The 27,201-nt window shown below is 35.7% G+C and overlaps 1 protein-coding gene across 17 annotated transcripts in view; it reads left to right on the forward strand.

The window, feature by feature from the left end:
- The window catches only part of DMD (dystrophin), a 1,014,969-nt gene that overhangs the window by 146,469 nt on the left and 841,299 nt on the right, over window positions 1-27,201 (forward strand). The gene's annotated exons all lie outside the window — the stretch shown is intronic.

Raw genomic sequence — 27,201 nt, forward strand, 5'->3', positions numbered from 1 at the left:
AAAAAACAAATCCAAGCCTCTCTATAGTCTTTTAGAAAAGAAGGAAAAAAGGAAATACAGAAATTTTGACCTAAATAAGCTGTGTCTGATAAAGCTGTAGAATGGAAACTTCATTGCAGTGCCCATGTCTTCTAAATAGATCTTAGACCATGACCCTATTCATGTCAGTTGTGTTTTGGAGGCCTTCATTTTGGAGTAAAGGAGAAATTTAACCTCTTCCATAAATACTAATAAATCATAGCTAACACCACAGGCTTTGAGTTGGATCAAGAAGCTGAAACACAGAATTCATGTGGCTCAGTTTGTTCTCTACACTGTGACAGAACAGAATTCAGATGTTAGCAAAAAACATTTCAAAAGCAAAACAAAAGAAAAAAAAGAAAAAAACCTCTTGTATAATGAAGTTATTCAGTTCACGCTAGTTGAATGAGCTGACTAGTTCATACTAGTTGAAAGGTCATCTTGTATGTTCCTTCTTGATGCAATCTATTATTTTATCAGTACCTGTGGTCTTTCACACACACAAATCTTTATCACCTCTGTGATAATTTTAAGCATAGAGAGTGCACTTTGACATGGCATCTCAATGAAGATGGGTACAAAAAAGAAACTGGGACCAGGAAAGTCTGCTTTATTTTATGCATTGGGGCAGTAGCTATTTTATATTATACATATACTATATGTATAATATAAAATAAATATATTATATTTATATATTTATATATAAATTATATGTATAAATTATATATATAATATATATATTTATATATAAATTATATGTATAATATAAAATTAATAAAATAAAATATATATATTATAATATACAACATATATTATAATATATGTTAATATATTAACTGTATTTATTTAACTAATCTTGTTGATAGACACTGTCAAAACATTAGCTGTCAAAAGCTGTTGCATCAAAAAGTGTTGGAAACTATTTCAATCAACTTTATACTTCATGCACAATTTGACAAAGATATTTGTATGTGGTTCAGATGGGAGGACCTAACAGTTGGATATGACAAGCAACGCAGTGGTGTTTGCAATGAAATGTTTGTTAGCATGATAGTGACATTATAGATTTTTCTGGTATTCTGCGATTTCTTGTGCATCTTTTCTTCATTTTCATAGTGTTTCTGTTTTCAACAAAGAAATTTTGTTCAGTTTGTTAATGTAGTTGTTGGGGTTTTTATATAGCAGAATTATCTTATTGGAAATATAAGTTCATTAAATTAATAGTCTGGAAAATAAACTATTTAGGTTGTTTTTGTCTTTATTTTTCTAAGTGTTTATTAGCCTACAGCCTATGACTATTTTGAGATAGTGTCTTTAGGACAGATAACCAGAAGGAAGAGATTCTGGAACTTCTCCTTCCTTCTAAGAACTGCACAAATTTTGGTTCCAGACACCTTCACACAAATGAAAAAGCAATCATTTATATTTGTCTTACTTCTGTGGACAGTCTTTGTATAGACTTTCAGTGGTTTAGTGGGCTTGGTGAGCTGGCAGCTCAGCTATTACTTATTTTTCAGAAAACATTAAAGCAGCTGTTCTTCAAATTAGGTTGTAATGAGGCTCTCCTCCCAACAGCAGGTGTTGAGCTGTAATTGGCCATTACAAAGTCATGTTTTGCTTGGAGACATTGAGAGTGTGACCATGGTGTTTTCTATTAGGATAAGGTGGCTATTACTGCAGGTAAGGGAAAACTTCAAACCAGGTATTGATGGACTTGATTTTTGAGCTTGTGTTTCGGTGGAAAATGTTCCCTTTGATAAAGCTATTGAGAAACTTGTTTAACATAAGTTAATTTTGCTTTGCAGTATGACTTCAGGCCTTTATTCTTTGTCTTCATAATGGAAAAAAAAAAGAAAGGTGCCTTGATTGTCTACTCTGAACAATTTGATCTTAAATGGTAGTTTTCAGCTACATATAATGTGATGAGCGACTCTGCAATTCTAGTTCTTTATGAATTTCCAAATACCACTTATGACTAGATGCCTATAGTCTCAGTTACAAGGAATGTGTGATAATGGTATTCAATGAAAATACTGAATGAGCTGTTTTTTAGAAGTTACAGAAGTATTCCATAGTAGAAATGCTGATGCTTTTGTTTATTCAATTTAGCAATGATACAGAAATTTTAATGACTTGCATTAAAACTGTATCATTTTTGCAGTTAAAGATACGTAAAGATATCTGAGCTAGTGGCTAGCCAAAATGTTTTCCCTTATATACAATTTCCTCTTAAATAACTGTGATTTTTGAATGCTTTGTTACTACAAGTCCTCATGAGAAGTGGGTGGAAATAGGTTACGGTTCCAGTGGTACTGGATGAGCATGTAGGTGGCTCAGTGAAGGTCTGCATGCACTGCAGTTCACTTAAGGAGAGGGATTCCTTGCATTGAAATGTTGTGGCTACACTAACTATGGATGAGAGCTTATTTATCATAAAAGAGCTTATATATCAAATAATTGAGAATAACAATAGCATACTGAAAGTTTGGGATAAACAATGGCAGGTAGTCAGGTTTAAGAGCCAGTTACAGCACTCTGTTCTGATTTAGGAATTTTAAGTTTGCAAAGTTCCTAGTGAATGGGATCTTCTGTCTGGGTCTTCCTCAGTGTTTTCTGTGAGTACTGCTATCCTGGGATAGTCCACAGAGACACAAGTACTTTCACAGCATCACAGAGAGGTCTAGGACCTAGGGTGCATAACCAGTATTAAGTGGCAAAAGTTGATTGGTACTGTGCCTTGAAGGTAGACTGAAAAGGTAGTAATTAGCTGCAGTTCTTCTAGGAAAAAAAATATAGAGTTTTTCCAGTCACCAAAGAATGCTCTGGTACCAATCGTGTTGTATGGGAAGATTATATCAAGGTAGTTGATATTGGTTAATGTTTATCTGGGTTTCTTCTGTATGGGAATAATGTAGGCTGAACCCCTGGAAAATAAAGCTGCAGAAATAATTAAACTGTAAGTGAAGCCCTTTTTGCAGCAAAGACATTTTGAATAATGTCTTCAGTGCTCCAATAATCTTTGGATGACTCTAGGCACAAAGATAATTCAGTAAATAAAACTACTTTGGTACACCCTGCTGTGGTATTGTACTATTGCTCACGTACTTAGCGAATATGTATGCTAATAAAATGTATTCAGTCATATATATTTTTTTTAAGTTCCCAAATTTGGTATGCATCTTTGATGCTTCCATGAGAAATCTGCTCATGTATGGTTAATACAATATGAATGTATGTGCTTCAAGAAAGTAATTATGAAAGTTTTAAAGAAAGATCAACAGGGTGTTCTTTCCTGTCATGTGTTGTCAAATACATTTGAGTTTACAAAAATAACTGTTACTTCAAAGGATGAACTCTAGAGGTGTTTTGGCCCAGTCAGATTTGCAGAAAGACTTGGAGATGGAAGACTTTTGTATCTGATCTCTCAAACTCTGTTTTTAAGAAGGATTTACATCCATGAAGTCTGACACATGCAGAGTTTGCGTTAGGAATTTGGAGGAAGTGACTATATGAATTAATTGTCCTATTATAATCTCCTATCTGGTGTTTTATTACTTCTCTCTGCAAATTATCATCTTATGGGTATTTACCAAAGCTAGCTTTACTGAAATTTCACATCCTTTTTAAAAATTATTTTAGTTGTTCAGAAATCTTATTGGAAAAGCTGCAAATGTTCTGCTGATATTTAACTGTAACAAATATATCACGGAAAAAAAAAAAATATATATATATATATATATATATATAAGCCAATAATAACCTGCAGATGAACATTTTTCATAGAAGATTTCTAAATTCAACTAATTACATTGAATATCTGCTTTAATTAGGCCTAGAAAAGGAAGCACTTTGGGAACAGGATAAAAGAAAACTGTAATTATTTAGCATGCTCTGATACAGCCATGCAAAAGAAAGCTAAGTAGCAGAGAGATGCTGCTATGGTAATGTACATGCTGAACACGCATAATTTTAGCAAGTGTGGTCATGAATTGCTGGAAGCAAAAGGCTGCGAACATTGAAGGCAATCTGGTCTTCATTTTACTTTATTTATTTATTTATTTATTTTTACTTCTTTTTAATGTTTTAGATTAGTTGACCTGTGAGATGTGAGTGGCTGTAGTTCTAATGTAATGAGCAGCTCAGGGCATTTTTAAAATGTATCTACTTGGTTGTTCTTTGGGTTCCCTCTATGTGAGTATGCCAAAAGATGTGCAAGGACAGCCTGTGGGACTATGAATTATGGATTTAGGTGGAACTTTATTTTCACTTAAATCCACATTCATAACCTTGATTAGTCCCACATGTTACTCATTGGTGAAGACTTTAAGAATGAATAAGTGTGAGTATAGCAAAATATTCTTGCAGAAAGAGGAGATGTTGCTTTCCCCAAGACAAATACTTTTTAGTAGACAGGAGTTCCTTAAAAATGCATGTTTCCTTTGGGTAAACAATGGTTTCAGAGTAGCTACTTTTGGGCTTTAATTCAGGCAAGTATGTAATTTGTTCTGATAAGCAGAGCTAGAAGTGTTTTAAACCTAGTTGAGGTCCAGTTTTATTTGTGACTTCCTACAGTTTTCTCCTGTGTAGGAATACTGTTGATTTGAAGTGGATAGAAAACTGTATCCAGGCTGAGTCACCATCCCTGGAGGTGTTTAAGGAAAGAGTAGATGTAATTCTCATGGATGTGGTTTAGTGGATTAGGTGATCTTGCAAGTCTCTTCCAATCTTTATGATTCTGTGATGAGTGTGTCAGAGGATCTTATGTTTATTTGAACAGTAGAGGTAACATCAAGTGGAGTTTGCAGTAAACCTGGGCGTATTTTGCTGTTTCTCGCTGGGTCTTTTCATTGGTCCTGGAGCTTAAGGGTGACACAAGCTCTAGGAACTCTATGCTCACAAAAATAAATAAATAAAATTCAAAGACTTGTTAAAAAATAACAAAACAAAATAATAAATAAAACACATGCCAGTTCCTGTTATCTTGTAGATACATATTTCTATATGTAATCTCTAATGAATACCTATACCTTCTCTGAAGTATAACTGTTAAGTTGGAAGAAACGTAAGTGTTCATATCTTGTAAATCCGAGAAGACTATGTTTTCTTGAAGGCATATGTATGACTGGAGAAATGCTATTGCACAAACACGAACCATGTGTTTTTATATTTCAAAGGATACATTCAAATATAATTGCAAAGTTCTATTGGAAAGCTGAATTCCATTAAATGCAACAGATGTTCATACATTGTTTTAATTATTACATGTAGACAGCTTAACCCTGTTATGCTAATAAATAATCTCAGTATGCACGAAAGACTGAATAGGCACAGAAATTTAACTAGCTTGAGTCCCATGAAACTGAAAGAAATTACTTTAGGAAATGTAATGGATGCTGGTGAAGACAATAAGTCTTGTGAATAAGTGAGTTTCCAAAGATGTCGAAACCAAGGTTTTATTCTAAGCCTTTTATTTTTATTTTTTCAAGTTTTGTCTTGTAGGTAAACTTTTCTTCTTGTGATATGTGATTTGGCAGAATAGTTATGATAGTAATTATTATACATGTAAAAACTTCTTTAATGAAATAACTCACTCTAGTTAAAAATAATAATAATAAAATCTGTTTAATTGTAGATCAGGGATTTGTATTAGCTAGTCTGTCTTAAATAATGCTGAAAGCTGCAGACCTAACAGCACAGATGGTTGAATAGCTTCATAATTCTCAATCATTTTTTAATGAAGATGTTGTATGTTTATTGATGACACTGTACCTAAGTGATAGTAGTGCATCATATCTACATATTTATTGTTGTAAATCAGTGCAGCAAATTAATCTCTGTAATAGTTTTTAATTTTTGAAGGTATTGTGTGACAGGTTTTAATAGAGAGAGCCAAATCCTGATGTTGTTCCATATGGGCATAAACTGAAGTTATTTGTTTAATTTCACTAAGATGGTTTTGGATGTATTGCAAAGTTAGACCAAATAAGGCCACAATACATTCTGAGTCCCCGTAAAAAACACATCTTATAAAGGCTGAATTAATGGGAATGCCTTATGTTTAGGAAAAATAGCTATTTAGTAAGTGATTAGTTAAAAGGTTACTATTTTTGGCACTGATTAAATTGTACACGTCTGCATCAAATGCTGTAATTCACTTTTGGAGGTCTTTTTTTAATGAAGGGAATACAAATTTCTTCAACATACTAATCATCCACAATTACTCAGATTTCAGTGAATAATTAAGACATTGAGGATTTGTAAATATTTGTAGTTCTCAATTGATATTTTGAAATCACCATTTCCAATTCCTCCTCTCGAAATCAATTTTCAATTAGCCAGTGCAAGATATGTTTCCAATTATATTTTCAGAGTTAATGTTTCAAGCTGTGGAATTCAGCTGGAGTTTAATACTGTTAGCTGAAACTAAATTTTTCTGCTTCCTCAACCAGGAACATTAGAAATGGTAAAGTCTGTGAGCCTAAATATTGGTAATGCAAATATTTAATCATATTGAAATTTTGAATTGGAGTGTTTGTTATTTGGTTCTGCATGGCTGATACCTTAGCAGTTAGCATTTGCGTCTCTATTGACGTGTCATCTGATGGAAGGTGAGTGTAATATTAAACCTCTTGCAAATCTTAGATAATTTTCTAGTTTGTTGATTGATTGAACTTGCACGAAGCCTCCGGCCTTTATTTGTCGTTAGTGACTGTAGATGAAACCTACTGCTATGAACAAAAGGCAAACTTACTGGTTAGGGAACTGTTCCTTCCCATCTGGTCACCTCAAGGACAAAGCCTGCAACAGTAAAGCAACAGCGGAGTGTCTGCTCTCACCTCCCCGCTCCTAGTGCTTTCTGCTTGGCTGAATTGTACGAAAATTCTACTCTGAGCTGGGTTGTGTCTTGCCAGCAGTCTTAATGTTTTCTGTAATAATCTCAGCTAACTTAGCCTGAACTGAAATCTAGTATGCACACCTTAGAGGAGATGAAGATGATGGCAGTCAGATGTGTCAAGCTGGCCTAGCCCTGAATTGAATCTGTTCAGACATAAATGAAAGTTGCTTCCTTTCTTTCTTATCAGTAAGCCAGCACATTTCAAGTAGGTAGGCTTTCTGTTCTAAGCAGCCATCCTTGTATCAAATAAGTTTATTTTGTACCGGTTTTGATAGTTATTAGTACAAAAGCATACTGTAGCAAAATACATTGGTTCTCTGTAGTTAAAGAGTAAAGTAGAAAATTATATGTAAAATGAATGTCAAGAAGTATGACTTTATTATTATTATTTCTTTTCTTTTGTAAGCTGTGTAAGGAGCTTAGAGTATTTATTTAACTCTTCACTTTTGCCTAAAAAACACCTAATGAATTAGGCTGGGCAGTGTTTTTCCTCTTAAATGAAACTGACAGTGGTACTGTGGTACTCTTTATTCATGTATGAGGCAACATATGAATCAGTTATTCTTTTGTTTGTTTGCTTTTTCTACCTGTTTTTAACATCCTGTAAAAGAAAAAACTGTATTCCCAGCAAGTCCTCTCCTGAATGGCAATTCTGTAGATAGATCCAACTTTTCAGTAGAGATGTTTCCATGCATTTAATTAACAAACTAGCATAGTCCACTGTCATTTCTTAAGCTATGCTGTTAACTGATAATGGAAATTAAGGGCATTCCTTCTATTCTTGTCTTACCCTATTAGCAAAAAAAAGGTTGTTCTTTTTTGTTTGGTTTTTTTTTTTTTTTTTTTTTTTTTTTTTGCAATAAGACTTTTTTTGTTGTTGTTGTTGGTTGTTGGTTTTTTGTTTTGTTTTTTATAGAAAAACAGAAAAAGCCAACATCATATGTATACATCTCTCCCATTGCTGTAGGATGACTTTATTTTTTCAGATAAGAATTAATAAGTGTCTGTGCTGGCTACAGCAGTGAGCTCTGGGACCCACAGCCATGCTGCCAGCTACTTCAGCAGATATTTCAGCAGCAGCAGCAATGTGTCGAAAGCTGTTTAACCTGGGAAGAGGGGCAGCAGAGTCAATCTGGGTCTTTCTCCTGTAGTTTTGAGTAGCCCAGCTTGAGTTTTAACTGGATTGTGTAAAGTGTTCCACTGCACCAAAAAAGATGGATAGGGAAAAAAAAAAAAAAAAGATGGTAAAATACTTAAGTCCACAGTGTTATGCAGCACATAATTTTGGCCTGTGATTTAAAGACTGATAAACTAATTGAGAGGGGTTGAAGAAAGGGGCTGTAGTGTTTGTTGAGTTTGAGATAGTTGAATTGCTTTAAGTTTTCCTTAGTTTAAAAAAACAAAACAAAACAAAAAAAAAACATCAATTTTCTTGTTGGCATTTTTTGAGGCTTATTCTTTCAGTTTGGCACATTCCTGTCCAGATTTTCTTTAGGTTTTTTAAAGGTGAGTGGCATAATTGGTGCTGTTTTAGTGCACTCAGGTATCTTCCAACTGTATGGTGTAGGAAATGGCATCAGAGATATCAGATTGCAAGACCACCTTGTATACTGAAAGTGGATGTGTGTGCTTGTAAATCAGCTGTGGTTCAGTGTGCACCTTAAACATTTTTTGATGTTCAGACTTTTTGTACCCCTGTCCACGGTGTTTTCAATTTGCTGGTCCCAAAGTGGTAAGGCCAGCATTGCTTCCAGTGTCTCTCACTGCAGGTGCAAAATACAACAAAAGTTGTTAATGCTGATTTGAGGTGCTAATGGTGGTTGAGGATGAGTACATAAAATGTATTAAAAAGTGCATACATAACTGGTTCGTGAATTATTGCAAGTTCCAAGATAAACAGCCAGATGTAATCAAATAATTCTTTCTGAGAATGCATTTCCAAAGTAACCCAAAAATCCTTGCTGGTGGGGTTCACTACTTGAAATATTTGTTGATTGCTCACTAATTCATATGGCACTCCTATTATACCTTTTATATGCGTTTGTACAAAAATGCAGATTCAGGAATTTATATTGGTTGTTGAAAATAGTAGTTGCTTGCTGAAAAATAGTTCATGATAGAAGAGGTATACAGAAGAGAGATGTGATATGTGACCTATGCTTCATATAGCAGCTATCAGAAATGTGGTTCATGCATTTTAAACATCAAGCCTAATTGCAGTTTGTAATGTAAAGATGACAGCTAGTAATAACATTAAAAAAAAAAAAAAAAAAGACAGCTGCAGTCAAATGTACAGTATAAAAGTGAAAAACAGGTGCTTACATACACAGGTTGAAGTTTATGTTCTTAGATTAAATCATGGATTAAGGAGCATGGATCACATTTAATGCTTATTTTAATATCATTAGAATTGAAAACTCCCTTCATAAGTACTTAAAAGTGAGGAAAAATGCTTATTGCTTCAAGAGTTTACTAATAGTCATCAAACATCATTGGAGGCATGTGCAGTCTTTCAGAGGTATATGGAAAACTGTATGTTAGTGAATCAGTAATGCAGTTTGCTTGAGTACTAATGTGTATGAAGAACGTAAGTGTGCTTGTTTTACTTCCATCACACCTAGTCAAAGAGCACCATGATATAGAATCATAGAATGGCCTGGGTTGAAAAGGACCACAAAGATCATATAGTTTCAGCCCCCCTGCTATATGCAGGGTCACCAGTAACCAGACCAGGCTGCCCAGAGCCACATCCATTCTGGCCTTGAATACCTTCAGGGATGGGGCATCCACAGCCTCCTTGGACAACCTGTTCCAGTACGTCACCACCCTCTGTGTGGAAAAACTTCCTCCTAAAATCTAATCCAAACCTCCCCTGACTCAGTTTAAAACCATCCCCCCTTATCACTACCCACCCTCATAAATAGCCATTCACCCTCCTGTTTATACATTCCCTTCAAGTACTGGAAGTCTGCAATGAGGTCTCTCTGGAGCCTTCTCTTCTCCAAACTAAACAGTCCCAGTTTCCTCAACCTTTTTTTCATAGGAGAGGTGCTTTGATCATCTTAGTGGCCCTCCTCTGGACTAACAGTTCCACATCATTGATGTTCTGGCCTGGACACAGTACTCCAAATGGGGCCTCACAACAGCTGAGTAGAGGGGAACAATCGCCTCCCTATATAGTTGATGGTCGGGAGTAAAAACATTATTACTTAAAAACTATAAATTTCATATACATCTGTCTGCTTGAAATGATTATTTTTTTAGATATCTGCATATGATACATTTCACTTCATACAAATACTGCAAAATTATGGATGTATCTGAAAATTACCTCATAATGGTGTTTTGGTTTTTTTTTTGTTTTTGTTTTTTGTTTGTTTTTAATAATTTGCTACTGAGCCACTTTGGCAATAATAGTTTGGAGTTACATGCTGCTTTACAAAATAAACTTCTAACACTCTTCATTTTCTTACAAAGCTTGCAGTTACAATCAAAAGCCAGTTTTTCTGTATTTTTCTGTGCAACTCTCACTACAGGCCTACTAACTATTTGTTACTTACAAGATTGTGAAGTATAGAAACATTTTCAAAGATGTAAATTTCTATGAATACTATAACATTTGAGAAGACTAGTAGGACTTACATATGTGTGGTGGGCTGTAATTCTGTAATTCACGTGTTGTTTTTTATTCCTTTTTTCTTAGCATTGGTATTGCACTTGCTGCAGTAATTTCAGTCTGTGTTAATTTACCAAGACTGTAATCCTTAGTAATGACGCTTGGTAATCCGGTTATGTGCATTGTTTCAAGCAATAGCACTGCTTTTTCCCCACTTTCCATCTAGGAGAGAGATTTATTTGCCAAATATTTGTGGAACAAAAAGAGTGATAATCTTTTCTTTAAAAAAACAAAAATAAGAACAACAACAACAACAACAAAAAGCCTATGCAATGCATGGAAAATGCAACATTGGCTTTTTGAAACCAAAATGCAGAACGTGTTCTAAGGCCTAAGCTCTCATGACAGTATTGTAAGAATGTCTCAACAGTGTCTCAGACATTTACATGGATAAGCAGCTAAAAGGAAGATGAGTTCACCTATTTCTGGTACTAGAACTATAGGCATAATCAACTTTTAAAATACTTCAATTTCTGATGGCAAATTGTAATGTGGCTTGATTTTTATCTATTTTGTAAGCATCATTTAAGTCAAGCTGATACTTTGTGCGAGTTTTACATCTAAAAACCAATGATGACAGTGAACCCTGCTTAAAGTATGCAAAGAGTGTTCCACTAATAAAAACAAGAATAACTAATTGCTAGTATCTTTTTCTGGCTAATTGTTCCGTATTTACTGTGAATCTTAGCTACAAATCTAATTGTCTAGAAAGATTTAAAAACTCTTTGTTTCAACTGTTTCATAACTTAATCTCGCGATGTTAAACCACTTATGGAGAGACAATACTGATACACTGAGTTCCATTTAGTGTAAGAGCATAATTCCCTAATTGTTTCTTGACGGTACTTAAACGGCATCATTCTTTTTAAATTTTGCATTTATATTGCTTCTGTAAATTGATCCTCCCCTTGCTAAAATGAATAGGGTTTTTTGTTTTTTTTTTTCCACTATATTTGCTCTTAGCACTGTAAATTATTTTCTCATGACCACATCGGTCTTTACGGGGAAGAGGGAAATGATAATTAAATTCTTTCCATGTAATAAATTAGTAGGCAGGCTCACTTTGTTCAGTGCAGATGTCCAATCTGTGTAGTGGGCTGTCCTTTTTGATGAATAACAACTAATGGGAGGCAAATACCTGTGTTTTGTTTTTGTTTGTTTGTTTGTTTGTGTTTGTTTGTTTTTTAATATTATAGAATATCTGTATGCCCAATTATGAAAGCCAACACAATTTAGAAGATATCTGTTCTTATGTTTAAGTATTACATTTATGTTTATTTTGAGGAGGAAAACAAAAGAAAAAGGATTTCTGAGGAACAGTATACATGTTAGAATGCAGACCTATTAATTTAATATGGGAAGTTGTATATTTCCTAAGTTCTTTTTCCATCTTTGAATTATAAATAGAGGAAAAATGTTATGACTTGAAGTACACTTCAGTTCCTTTCTTGCACAATAAAATAGAGATGAAGTTAGTACTATTTGCATCCATAGAAACGTGACAGTCATATCAATTGGGCCTCTGTAAGCCGTTTTTTATTAGAAATCCTCACCACGTCACTCACTGCCTTAGCTGACTGCAGCCTGATATTTTACTTGTTCCATTATGAGAATAGCAGTATTTTTAATTTCCAAAACTAATATTTGGTTACAACTCCCTGAGTTCTGCTGTGTTGTTGGTGGAGTTTGAATGTCACAGAAGCATTGCTTTTGATGACTAATTAAATATCCAAGGAATTTAACCTCCATGTGTCATTGTCATCAAGCTGATGATCCTGATGAAGAGTGCCTGCCAATTAGTTATAAAAATACTAAAATAACATAGACATTATTTGTGTGATTGCTAAATTATTGGTTAGGGATTGCAATTATTAGTGGAATAGCCAGCTAGATCCTCACTTCTTAAAATTCTCAGATATGTGATACTTTTTCTGGTTCTTGATTTTATTTATTTATTTATTTATTTACTTCTTTTGATTGAAGTACGCAGTAGTACTCAATGAAGAACAAAATGCAGAGGTCAATTCTTGATCTACACTGACGTTGCCTGAAGGTCTAGCAATAATATGAAACAAGAATCCTTAATATATAATACTTTCAGGATATCAGGTGATAGTCCTCATATTAAAGATTTACAAATAATAATTGCGTTTAGATCCTCATGAACACCTTTCCGACATTTATTTATTTATTTATTTTTTTAAGTGGTCATTAATTCTACACTTTTACCTGAGGATTTTGTTTATTCAGGAGTACCTCAGTGCAAAAGTGAACCATGTGGGAGAAGTACGACCAGATTCAGATTTTAGTGTGTGACAACTTAAAATAAAGTGCATGCAAGGGAGCTTTATTATTAACATATTACAAGGGCATTTTAAAAAGAAATAGAGATTAGATTCAGTATGGGTAGGGTAAAGGGAAATAGCTTCTCTGATGATGTGATTTGCTTTGGTGAATAGTGTGTAGTGCTGTCTGAACTTGCTCTCTTTTTAACTCCATTTTTGCAAAGGTTACCTTCATTCAGATTGATACAGTTGTTTAAGATTATGGAATTGAACTGCTAGAGAATTGGAAAATAATATAATAGTTATAACTGCGAAGAATGTAATTTGTATGGAATTCGCTTTTTGTACTAAATTTGCTTTTTAATTATTCTAAAGTTTGTATTTCTTTGATCATCAGCGAGTAGTAGCTTTAGATAATCTAGTAGCTAATACGTAATGGTCTCAGCCTTTTGGGTGTGATTTTATCAGTAGTTTCTGGAGATGAATTCTCATTTCCTCTCTCAATGAGCTACCCATATATTTTCACATTTGCCTAACACATATTTGGATTTCTGTTTAAAATATGACTTCTGGCATCTTCCTACTGAGAAGCTGCTGCATTAGACTGATGATTTTAAAAAGTTACTGAGTGGAATACAAATGCAGTTAGAATTAGATCCCTTGCTTGTGCGTATAATCCTGGTTGCTGTAAAACAAAAGCCCTATCAAAGACTACATAGAAAACTGAATTACTTACTGTGTCTTTGTGCTGTGTTGCATTCTTATTCCCATCTTGTTTTGTTGTGGTGTAATTAAATGTTCATTCTGGATCTTTCCGGAAGTATGAAAATTCCGTAACAAAACACATACTTTCTTCCTGTACTTTTTGTTAATTATGTCATCTTACATGTCATAAATTGAAGAAATTTTCAACTTATCTTGGAAAATGTCCCCAAAAGAAGGAAACTGTTAGACTTCAATACATTTGCTCACAAAATTCTAATCCATGAAGGCTGATCCACAAGTAATGCCTCTTATTTTGTTATGTTGGCTCACAACATCGGAGGCGAGTGTTGGTGGTATGGCAGGAAACACTGATTCTGTTTTGTTGTTGTATTCTGTTTTGTTGTTGTGCAACAGATGGCAGTAGTTGGGCAGTCTGACAGGGTGGTAGTCTGACATAGAAATGTGGATAAAGCAAAGGTGTCTCACTGAATTCCTCCTTGTGGAAAAAAATGACACCCACTGATGTTTATTGACTGTTTATGTTTATGGAGACCAACCAGTAGATGCGAGCCCAGTGATGCAGTAGGTGATGCATTTTAGCAGTGGTGACAGTGGGTCATCTCCACTGCTGCTGATTTTTATGAGTGTGGCATGCATGCCCTTATTCTTCACTGGTGAAAATGCATAGCTCATGGTAGTGGCTGTGTTGAAAAATATTCTTTTGTAGCTGAGAATTTGCTCTACTAAACATCGTTATTGTGTTCTCAGTGTCTGTTGTAGTTTCTATGGAAATACATAGAAGGCTTTACTTTCAAAGTGAATTACATATTTCCAAGTATACTTTCAAAAGATTAGGTATGGATTGAGTTTCTAGAGGTTGTCTATCTTGAAGACGTGGATCCCCAATCCCCCGATTACTTTGCAACATTTTCTGTTTTCTCTGAAAACATTCAGAGAATGTTCAGTTGGTCTTTCTAAGAGTCCTCTAAAGTAGAAAACAGAACTTGAATTCCATTAAGTATTTATTTCTGTTTCTCTGTTAGAGTTGATATGACCACAGTGATCTGCTTGACGTGGGTCTAGTAGGTATTTGACAACAAAAATACTGTTCCTTACTATTGTGAAAACATTGGAATGGAATTACAATATGCTTCTTGAACATAGTTCATGATGTTTCAAAATGCCTGCCTTGAGTTGTCTAGACTGAAAAAGAACAACTGTAAAAAGAAAGACAAATAGATATTTTTCTTCCTTTTCTGTACTAGATTTATTTTAAGGCAGCGCAACTCTTCTCTGCGTAAAGCTTATGAGCTGACACTGAATTGAAAGCAAAATCAATATTTGTAATAGGTAACTGTCATAGCATCGATACTATATTTCTTAATCTTCACTTAATGTTATAGATATGGAATCATTTTCTGGGGGCAGTTCTGAACAGTGTATGAAATGAAAAGTCTTGATCAATGCATGCAGTACATCGAGGTGGTGAATGTAGATAACATCTAAAATGTTTGTGTCTGTTGCAACCTGAAAGTTTTAATTCCAATTGAGAGACCATGAGATCAGCATGAATTAAATATATATATATTGCTATTGTAAATGATTTACTTCCTATCACAGTGCCTACATAAGAAGTTGTTCTATCAGATTTTAGTATTTAGTGTTCAGTTTTAACTTATCCTGTTATTAAATTAGTATCAGGTAGATGTGTTTAGGATGGGTATCAGGTAGATGTGTTTAGGATGGGATTCCTTAGTACTTTCAGTTACTTCCCACATCTATCGCATGTTGCAGGCTGCCTGCTTCTATCTGCAAATCTTGACATGCGAGTATTGGACTAGAAACTAGTTCCATGCACTGCATAATTTTGATAGATAAAGATAATGCATTAACTGAAGAGCTTCTCTTGTTTACAGTGATGTAATTTCTACTGATGATAATGCTTGTTTTATATAAATGGAAATTCTTTCTCCCTGAAATCTGAGGAAGAAAGGATTGAACTACTGTCGGTCCGGACATAGGATTAAATTTTGACTTCAATGCTTTGTATCTTAAAAATAGTGAAAAGCACATTTCATCTGTAATGGGGACCACCATGTTCCTGATGAGGAGTAAAACTGATTTCTACACTGTGTTCTCTTTTTTCAATATATTAGTAACAAGAAGTGGGGAAAAAAATACACCACATTAAATGCACATAGTTATTCCAGATTGAATGACTTTACATTATGAGGAGGTAACTTTACTTTAGGGGCTGAGCAATCACTTCCTAACTAAACCTGTTAAAGAGAAAATGAGAAACTTCACAGGGAAAAAGGAGTCTGCACTTTTTATCATGGCTGTTTAATTAGAGTTGCACATGAGCTTTCTAGAAATTCAATGAGTTTCCAGTACTTTTGATATAGTAGGGAGTGTTTGGGAATCACAGTTGAACTGAGATTTCTGTGAAGTGATGATATTTAGACTTCTACATAGTCTGTAGTATCCTTCATGTCTGTGAAATAATAGCAGTCTTCCGAAATGTGGGGCAGTATGAGACAAGCATATTTATTATATCAATTTATTTTACTCAATTATATACTTCCGAAAATTTAAGCTTCTTCATAGTCATTTGTACAATTGAGCCATAAGAAGTAGTATAATGTAGTTGTGAAATTAGAAGAGTTCCAGAGGATCTAAATTCTGTTCCATTAAGTTGGAGTGTTTTTTTGTTGTATTACATTGGAATTCTTTTGTTCGATTTATTCTCCACTTGATTGATATCAGTAGGGGTTTCTGAAAGGCTTTATCTTATTCTTAGCATATCCTTTATCTCCTCCTCTGAGAAGGGTATTTTTGGGGATGATGAGAGGAAGCTGACACCTAATAGTATATGATCTGTAATAGTTTATTGTGAATGAAATAGATTACAGCTTCCATTTAGACACATTCATCATACCTTTGTCTACTTCAAGTAATGTTAAAACAGGAGCGGAAAACATGGACCACCAACCTTTCATTTGTAAAGCTGTCCTAAAAAGCAAATTTTCTTTCAAAGTTTTGCAAATTCTTTATAATAAGGTGAAAGTCAACTGAGAAGATTGAATGTTATCAGTTTTTTTTCACTTTAAGAAAAAGGTGTGTGTATTTTAAACAATTGCTTATTAACACTTCAGTCTCATTTATAGCAGACTTCTCCAATACATATCTTAGAGGCAGCCTGCATAAACTGACTCAGTTGCTAATTGGCTCAGATGAAAGAAAGTAGACAGCAGTCACTCAAGCAGACTACATAGCCTGTTCTCTAATTGCTTTTGACAGAGAAACAAAAAAAGGAACTTGAAATATTACAGACAAACATTAGCCACCACTGTGTAGTTAATGGAGTTGTTTGTAATGAATATTTTAATGCTGAAACAAATGTTGATCTGCAGGTGTTATTAATTTTTCTTCTTTTGTCTCTGTTCTGCATGTATATGACATGAATTTTGATGGACTGTGACTGTAAAGCATGTCTGATTTTATTTTATTTTTTAATTATTTGTAGTAAATCAAAAACTGTGAGAAAATACATAAAAATGCAAGAGCTTCTAAGCTTTGCAACTGTGTATCGCTAGGTGGCATTTACTGAAAGCAGCGCAGCAGAATATGGTCTTTACATCAGTGAAACACTAGATTCTACTGTCATATTTTAGACTATGATAAACTCTTTTAAATCCTGCTATTTCCTTCATCTTTGTTTGCTATGAGGCAACAGTGTCATTCAGGAAGTTTCGGGACTCTTACTTTCCCATTCTGAGGTTTGCTACTTTGACTTGATCATTAAAAAATCTCACTACCTTTGGTGCCTTGCCCTTCATTCTCTGCATTTAAAAAAAATAATTAGGAATCTAGAATGTGAAATTGTTTTAAGAGTGCTTGTTAATACACCATTTTGAGAACAAAACAATAGAAAATAAACCAAAAAAAAAAAGCATATTTTTACACGAACATTGTGACTATGAAAGCTGTGGGTAATTTTAGCTAGTTACATAACCTTGACTACAACTACTTCTGCTATAATAATACGCCCACACAATGCCTGTGTTAGTTCACTCTGGGGTTGCCTGCTGATCAGCTGATAGGTGATCTGCCCTCTAAAGCTTACTGCAAAACAAAAACGGGGGGATGTGGGAGGGGGTGCGCGGAGAAAATATCAGGCTCATGTTTTCTGTAACAATTTGCCTGGTTAAAAAGCATGAAGGCTAGAGCTGTTTGCAGGTTTTGAATAATGTGTTTCTTAGTTGGTGCTATTTTTTGTGACATTGTTGAAATACACAATCTGCCAATGCTGCTGTTTTCTCAGATGCAACTTTTCACACATCTATAACAAATATTTATAGTTTAGGGTTAGCTTGGGAGCAGGCCTGGTGATAGTAGCAGTGCTGAGGGAACCTGTTTTCACTCTGAATTAGTTTCAGCAATTCTCACATCATTCATACTGAAGAGTAGTTATATTTATTTTGTGTTGTCGCTAAATGTGCAATGTACACAAAACAAATTTATTCAGCATCAAGTGGTAAGAATTTCATAGTGCCATCTGTATCTGAGGGCTTCCATAGCATCTGCTCTTTGCCATGCAGCATGACTGGGTCTATCAAACCATCCTGACTGGATAGGCATTCCTCCACAGGAGTGATATGTGAGACTAGGCCTGTACTCTGAGGGGGAAAAGAAATGCCTGATGATGATTTGTTCCTTCTTTCTTTTGCTAACAGCAAGGAGGGGAGGGGGAGAGGGAGTTTAAAATAGGAACAGCTGAAGCTAGAACTAATACATTCAAGACTTACTTAATGTGTCTGTTGTTTCCACTCAGTCCTTTGCACACATAAAACCTGTTATTTTCAAAAGTCCATTAAATCCTCCCTTTTGTCCAAGCTGGACCAACAGCCAGAGCTGTGCTGAGCAGCAGCAGGTGCTTTCTTCCTGTACAATGCCCGCTGGTCTCATGCATCCTCCCCTGCCTTGGGGATGAGAGGGCCTGTGGTGAACATTGCAGCTTGTGTTTGCTGTCTTAAAATATGTTTTAGGTGTAACAATGGTAGCAAATCTATGTATAGATAGACTATATATCTATATATCTAGACAGTGTTACTGTCTAGGTTTATTGATAAAGATGCTGAAGAGCACCAGTCCCAAGATGGACCCCCTGGGAGATGCTACCCATGACTGTCCTCCAACTGGCCATAGAGACATTGACAACAACCCTTTGTCTGTGACCATCCAGCCAATTCTTCATCCACTGAACAACCCGGCCTTCAAATCCATCACTCTCCAATTTTGAGATGAGAATATGGAGTGTGACCAAATCAAAGGCCTTGGACAAGTTCAGGCAGATGACATCAGTTGCTGTTCCTTTCTCTACCAATGCTGTCACTCCATCATAGATCCATCAGATTGGTCTGGCACAATCTGACCTTGGTGAAGCCATGCTGGCAGTCTCTGAGGAGTTATGTTTCTGGTTTTCCAGTCACTGGGGACTTTGTCTGACAGCCATGACATGGCAGAGATATGTTGTCCAACCCTATATCCTTCCACACATTCAGTCTCATGAGGCCGTTTCTGACTTGTTCTGCTCTTACAGCTTGGAGGAGTTTTGCTCTCCCAACTCCCACCCAAGTATTCAAGGATGTGAGAGATGTGGGAAGCCTTGGATTTACTGGCGACATAACTTAATTGGTGCCTGACTATCAAGAAGTTCATAATATAGTAACATCAGACAATATTCTGGAAGGTCCATCAAACTGCAGTGGATTCAGTTGGTTCATTCATAGCATATGGTTTTGTTTCACTTCATTTCTAACCATCACGAGGTCTGAGTAAGTGCAAATATATGTCCTCATTTTGGGTTATGAAATGTCATCTGCAGTGTTCAGAAAATACTACTGTATTGATGGTATGATGTTCAAATAGCACATGATCATATGAATATATTATCAGTTCTAGATTTGGTTTGTCAGTATATACATGAAAAAGGGGCTCATACAAAGCTGAGTATTCAAATGAATAACTACATATTTACACATAAATATAATTTTTCTGTAAGATTAACCCTTTCCCTAGTGAGCACCATCCAGCTTCTCAGGTAGAGAGGAATAAGGGAACTGATATGTCACAGACTGATCTGATGACTGAACACCTGATGAAGGGGTGGCTGGCCCAGGAAGCACAGATGCAAGCAGTTTACCTGTTTGTCCCACACAACCTTCAGCTCATATAAGGGCTAGCCTCTGAAAGGAGAACATCTCCTGGATGAAGGTTATTTCCTGAGAAGAAATGTTCTATAGCCAGAGACCCTAACATGAGTTGGGCGAGTTCCTATGTATGATTACTGATATTCCTAATTACGCTTTGCCCAGTATTGCAAAGAACTTACCAGGAAAAATTTCACTGCTTTCAAGAACCAACAAGAGGGGATGTTTTTTTTTTTTTTCAATTTTGAGAAATGACAGATCTTCTATGGAGAATTCAGATATATTGAGGGATTTTTAGGTTGCATATAAGGAATGATTTTTTTTTTTCGTTTCAGAAAAAAATCCAGGATTGAAAATATCACAGTTTAAAAAAGAATAAGTGGAAGCCAACAAGGGGAACCAGCAAAACATATGTTTGCAAGAATATCCATAACTAGGAGACTACAGTACTTTTGTGAAGTGTGGTTCAAAACTGGTTAATGTCCTTATTACAAGAGCCTAAGACAAAGTTGGGTTGCCAGCATTTGAGGCTGGTGTCCTGACTGGCAGTATGCTGCTACGATTCAGTGGTAAAGGAAATGAGCTGTCCTTCCTTTCTCATGCCCTTGCACTGCTGATGACAAGATCTGAAGTCAGAGCCTTCTTCCAAAAAGTATTTTTCTCCTATGCAAGTCAAGCAAGAAGAATTTGAAATGTTTAGGGGCTTGAGGTGGGGAAGTGTTTTATTTTCAACCCACTTACATTATTTTGCAGCCTGTACCGTTAAGTTATTAGGTACTCCATATAGCAGTCAGACAGCAAGAAGAATACAACCAGCCAGCGGAGTAATTTGGAATGGTTTCTGCTTGTTATTGTGATTCTGCTGCTCCTTCCTTCTGGGCCAAATGCTCAGTGCAGATGTAGTGAGATACAGTCAGTTCCCAAAGCATGTTTGTTTGTGGTAGACTAGAGGAGGACAAGGCCCACTGCTGGGAATACTGTTACCGCTGTATGAATCGGAGTTGAATGCCTATATTATGTTTACTTGAAATATTCTGGAAACATGAACTGAAATTCTATGAGATTTTTTTTGTTTGTTTGTTTTTATTTTTAAACTTAGATTTATATGTACATTTCACAGCTACTCATTATTGTTTTTGTGTTCATATGCAGATTGCTTGCATCGTCCTGATATGTTTTAGTCTTAGTCAAATCTTTTTTTTTTTTTTTTTCCTCTTCCCTCCCATCCCCCTTCCCCCTTTTGCTAAGTGGTTAATGGCCTGGGGAGGCAGATCACACTAGACTGCTTTGCTTTATATTCTTAGGTGCTGCTTTTGTGCAAATCTACAGCTTCCCTTTGTTTGAACTTTCAGCTGTACATCCAACGCTGTATGCTAGCAGTATCACAGCTGTATCAATGCCTTATGCCTTTCTCACTCTTGAAGACTGCCACCTTTGCTTTCCCTTTCTTCCCCCAAGCCCAGTAAGATGTCTCCTGGTCCCTTCATCTTCCTATTTGTCTTCCATCGCAGTCCATTTCCTTCTCCTCTACTGTCATCGTTTTCTTTCCTTCTCTTCCCTACTGCAATATCACTCACTCTATTATTCTCTTTTCTTTCTCATTCCTGCTCTTTTTTTACATTCATACTTCCTTACCAGTCCTCAAAAGCATTCTATGTTTTTTTCTCAATAACTAATTAGGTGGTTAGGTCAGAAGAACAAGAATGTTCTAGTAACAGCTGTAATGCCTTAAAGAATGGAAAGAAAGGAGAAAAATCAAGAAACTTTACTTTTACTTAAGCGTTTATGATGAGAGAATAGTTCAGGCTAACAATAAAATGAGAAACATAAGGAGCTTTCTTTGTCTGGAATTCAGTCTGAGCCTGTGGCGTCAGTAGAAATCTAGTAGTTTTTTTTCATAGAGCTGTTCTCCCTTCTGTCTTCTGTTCAGCAAATGCAACCCTCACCAGTGTACTCCTGTATCTCAGGAAGCAGAAGGGGAAAACAGACTTGAGATTAAATGTTTTTGGTATGTAATACTCTAGCTCCTATTCCTAAATTTGTCTTGAATCTTTACCGAACATCCTCAAAATGTTATACTATTTTGAAAGGATTTAGTTGTACTTTATTTTTTATTTTAGTATTCTGGATGCTGAAGTCTGCCATTTGTGCTGAGCTTTTGAATAGGTTCGTTAGTGTTTTGAGAAGCCTAAGATGGCATGATTATGATAATTTGACTTAGGCTCCACAGTAAAATCTCAGGAGTAGCATAAGGAACAGGGAGCCTTAACAGCATTCAGATAAAGTTAACGCTCTTCTCATCAGAATATTTATGACATGTGGACAATGAATTGCATGTTACACATTGCCTTACATAAGCAATAGACTTAAAATTATTGGCTGTCTGTGATAGCAGTCTTTTGTATTTCCTGTCAGCTTGTGAATGTCTTGGATGACCTCAATGACTAAAAATCAAAGCTAGGCCACTCAAATAGCATTCAGTCATTGTATTGCATTGATTTCTTCTTTCCTCCTCAGATAAGCAAAAATGGTAAAGGAACATTTTTCAGCAGTTGGAGTAACTGGCAGAGTATTGTAACAGTGTGCTGGAAATCTCTAAGAATAGTGAATCGATAGAGCCAGAGTATTGATGATGTGACTATCTATGGCCTCTTTTGTTCCCAGTGCTCCCATCATTGCTGACATTCACTCCCACTCAACGAAGCAAATCCTGGTCTTCTCTAAATCTGCTTTGTTTGACTGCTAGAAAGTAAAATATTAATTTTGGTGGTTTTACTTTCTAAAGTGTAGCGTTCAGATGAACATGCAGTTGCCACCAATGAAGGAACTGTCATATGCCTTAATACCACCATTTAACAGTTTTCAGCTCTTATATGGGAAAAATCCTTTTCTCTTTTCTATTTTCTTTTTTCTTCTTACTTGATTCTTCCAGCTAGTCAAACATAACTTCTTGATTGTTATTTAACACAGCTCAGAGCAACAATGATTGAGAGAATAAGATGTCTCCTCTTTCCCTTTTTGTTTTCCAACATGTGATGGAGCTGAAGACAGCATTAAGTTTTTTGTCTCAAAAGCTAGATTCCTCTCATTGTCTCTGCAGTTATTTAAATATTCCATTCATTTTATGTAACCTCTTTATCATTAGATTAAAGACAATGATTGTCTCCTTATTTCGAATTAAAAAAAAATAAAAAATAAAAAATGAAAAAAAAATAAAATCTGAAGGTACAGCTCATTTCCCATATTCCTGAGGTGCCAGCTCACTTCAGAGTCTTCTAACTTTGAAAAATGGGTTGTGCTTAATTTTGAGGAGCAATTTCTAAGCCACTTGCATCAGAACCACCCTGTATATGCATCTGTGAAAGTCAGAGTGCAAACGGTAGGAAAGGCAAGGCCTTGATGTTGTAGTATATAATAGGAGAGGCTGTGGAGACTTCATCCTTGGAGATACTCAAAAACCGATTCAAGTAGCCATGGGCTGCCCATTTCAAGTGACCCTGCCTGATAAGGATGTTGGACCAGACAACCCCCAGCAGTGGCTTGCAGCCTTAACCACTCTGTTGAAGGTGCTATTTATTAATTGCCTCAAAAGTAAGAGGGATGGAAGATTCTCCAACAGTGTAAGAATGGATGTGCCAAACAGTAGAAGATCCTTTTCCTATTCTCCAGGATTTCCATGGGGAAAATGGCTCATGTAACTATGTCATTCCATTTTCATTATACACACATGCACATATATACATATATATGTACATATACTGTATGTATTGTCAACTTAGTCCATGTAAAATCCTCTCACCACTTGTCAGCCCATGTTATAAAAAACTGTGTGTTCTGTATTAATACTGTTGTTTGCTTTCTGAATAGTCTTTGTAGTATACCAGATTATTATTTTTTTCCTTTTACCATTTTTTTTTTACTTAATATTTTAGGTAGTATTTGAGGTGAGGTTGTTTTGTAAAGAACAAGGAATGACAACATAATGCTTGCTTTTTTGGTTGAAAATAAAGAGATTTCATTTGAACAGTGGTGAACAGTGGTTTGCAAACATGAAATAGCTTAAGTAACTGAGAGAGAAAGTTGTCTGATATCAGATGGCCATTAATAATAGCATTTTGTTCTGTTGAATTCTGATTGTGTGTTGCTAAGCATTCTTTGCTGTGCCACTTATCCATATTAGCCTTGTCACCTGATTAAATCTTAGAAATGGCCTTTGTGAGATGATTAGCTCCATTAATACTGTGCTTTCTTTCCTAGTCATAATTTTCTGTGAACTCTAGACTGGAATAATACTTTTAGAGTCAAATGTGCAGTTAGCTAATTCAAGAGGCTTATAGTTGCAGTTACAGAGCTAGATGCTCAAACTACCAGAACTACATCCGTTTGTGAATGGGTTTTGGTTAGAACAATTTCTGTGCAGAGGTCAAAGATGCTGTAACACATGAAAAACAGATAATTGTCACAGGTCAGTATCTTTTTTCCTGACATTACAGTGGGCTTTCTATGGATCTCAGTGTGCTTGTTATCTTAGATGATAATGCACAGAAAAGAGGGTAAGCCTGTTGCCTTCCAGTCAAGGCCCAGCATTTTGAAGAAAACATATTTTTGCTCTGTTAATCAACAGCAGTGTTACTTCAGTAAGAGTATGTGGGATCCGCACCATGATTCAAGTTTAGGCTTACCTGAAAAGAGACAGTATGCTGTTTCTGTAATGCTCTGTAATTCTTCCACCTCGAAATAAAATAATTAAACACACTATATCATTGCTAGGCAGTTGAAAGAATTACCTGCCTGGCCTCTTGATTATTCCAATTGCATCAAAGTAGAAGCACCTGCAAGGGCGTTGGTGGGGTTGTTGCTAAAGGATCTGTTATAGGCACAGCGATATGATATGAAAGTAGCAGCTGAGTGTTCTTGGCACTGTACAGCACCCAGACAAATGTTATTTAGCTTCCGCTACTATTCCATCTCCAAGTCTGTTTTAGGAGAGCAATGTGGGTTTTTCAGGTTGTGGGTGTTTGTTTGTTCTTTTATTTATTTATTTATTGAGGAAATAAGATCTTGCTTATTATTGGGAAATCACGCAGGACAATGAGATGGGCTCAGTTTTAGATTAGGAGGTTGTTACTGTCAGATTAATGTGTTATATAAACTTGTCAGTGCAAGCATCTAGAGGTGCTTGCACAAGTGCTTGAAATTACTTCTGTATAAAAACTGCAAGCGAACAGATTTGTGTTTGCAAAGGTAGCAGAGAATTGCCTGAATTTTTTTCAGAGTTTCAAATATTCTAATTTTGTGTGTAGCTCTCTTTTTTCCTCAGGTAATCCTTGTTTATTAGCACAATGAAAGTGAATTAATTGGTGATCAGGAGCTCATTCTCTGGCATAGATTCTGTTGGAAAAGTGATTTAAAACAAACAAACAAACAAAACCCCACAGCAATGCCAAAACAACTCACTGTGTTGGTGTGAATATGCTGTACAGTAGCATGGGGCAGAAAAGAAAAAGGTTGGTCACGAGAAGGCATGTAGGCATTTCTGGCTCTCCTTTTCTCTGTTAATTCCACATGTTCTTCTAACCTCCTTTTATGGTCTGATTTAGTGATTTTATAACAGAAGATGATCAGGGGGCTGGAGCACCCTCTCTATGAATACAGGCTGAGGGAGCTGTGCTCGCTCAGCCTGGAGAAGAGAAGGCAGTACCTGAAGGGAGCCTATAAACAGGAGGGTAGTTAATTCTTCGAAACGGTGGATAACAGCAGGAAAGGGGAAATGGTTTTAAGTTGAAGGAGGGAAGATTAAGGTTGGATGTCAGGGGAAGTTCTTTACTATGAGAGTTGTGAGGTGTTGGAACAAGCTGCCCAGAGAGGTTGTGGATGCTCTGTCCCTGAAGGTGTTCAAGGCCAGGTTGGATGGGCATCCTGGTCTAGTAAATGGGGAGGCTGGTGCTCCACGATCCTTGAGGTCGCTTCCAACCTGAGCTGCTCTGTGAATCTTAAACAGAAATAGCTATTCATGTGTAATACTTCATATGAAGTTGTTGAAGAAGTTTGTATACAACATCAGATTAAATGTGTATGTTTCACCAATAAAATGCATCTTCTTTCTCCTGTCTTCTGCTCATGGGTCCTAGCATGTGGTTGGAAGAAGTCAAAACCTATATTATGAACATTTTACTTTAAAAGAGTAAAGAGATACCTGCAAGGGAAAAAAATAAAAGTTGTAACAACTTTAACATTGTTAATTACCAAAAGCATTGGGTCTCCTTCACGTTCTGATGCTTCCTGATGAAGCAAGAAGTATTGTTAGGGATAGATAGCAATAGCGCTGTAGAAAGTTGTCTACAATGAACACTTGTATGTTAATTACAGAATGTATATAATACCCAGCTGTTATGAGTGTTTCTACTAGTATTATAGCACTGCAAATCTTTTTATTCCTGAACCTCTGATAGCAATTAGAATTTGCTCAATTCAATATGAAGACTTCCATGAGATAGCAGCCGTAGTATTATTTTTCTCACAAGTATATTGAATTGTTGTAAAAGGAAAACAGTCTTGAAAAAGACACTTTTAATGTCTGCTGTTGAGGTGTGAACTTTTAAGAACAAAAGATGTATTTGTCTTGACTTGTCTCCTTGGAGGAGCAGAGGGAGGAAAGCAAACTGCATTATTAATGCTGTGCATTTCTCATGTGGCTCGTCCATACCAGTCTTTCAGATTCATCTGAATCCATTAATGTTATTAATTGCTGAACATCTCATATGGGAGTTGAATATCCCTTTTTATTTAGGAAGTGTACAGAATTTTTCTGTAAAGCAAAAGACAGATAGTTCTGAGTGAGCTTAGTTTTCGTATAAGCGTTCAGCTGCCTTTTTTTACAATTATGCCCTTTATTTCTAGTTTGTTTAGACATCAGCATCCAAAGAGGTCTACCTTTTTGTTTTATTCCACAGATGTTGTCTAATAGATGTTTCTGAGCAATTGCTTATTAGGTTCTATGATTAAAGCACCATTCTTTCTTTATGTAAAATACATCTCAATTGTATCTCTGTGCACCCAGTTCCATTCTGTGTCTTTGGTCATGATTTGGATACCAATAGAATCTAGGTCTGTGGTACTCATCTACTTCTACAGTGTTTTTTCAAATGAAAGAACTGAAATGAAGTTTCGTGCATGGCTGAACAAATGTGTGCTTGGTTGTTGGTTGGTTTTTTGCTTTTTGTTTTTTCCCGGCTGGAGAGAAAATATTTAACAAATCAGAATGGGAAAATAACCTATTTAAAACAAAAACAAAAAAAAGGCTTCACTTCACAAAGAAATCTGAAGATATGCATAGAAACTTGCAATTTTAAGTACTTTTCTTTAAGTGCAGTAGAAGAGTTTTCTGTTGCTGCAGTCACTGTGTGT

Source organism: Coturnix japonica, chromosome 1 (assembly GCF_001577835.2).
Source record: "Coturnix japonica isolate 7356 chromosome 1, Coturnix japonica 2.1, whole genome shotgun sequence".
NCBI classification, from domain to species: domain Eukaryota; kingdom Metazoa; phylum Chordata; class Aves; order Galliformes; family Phasianidae; genus Coturnix; species Coturnix japonica.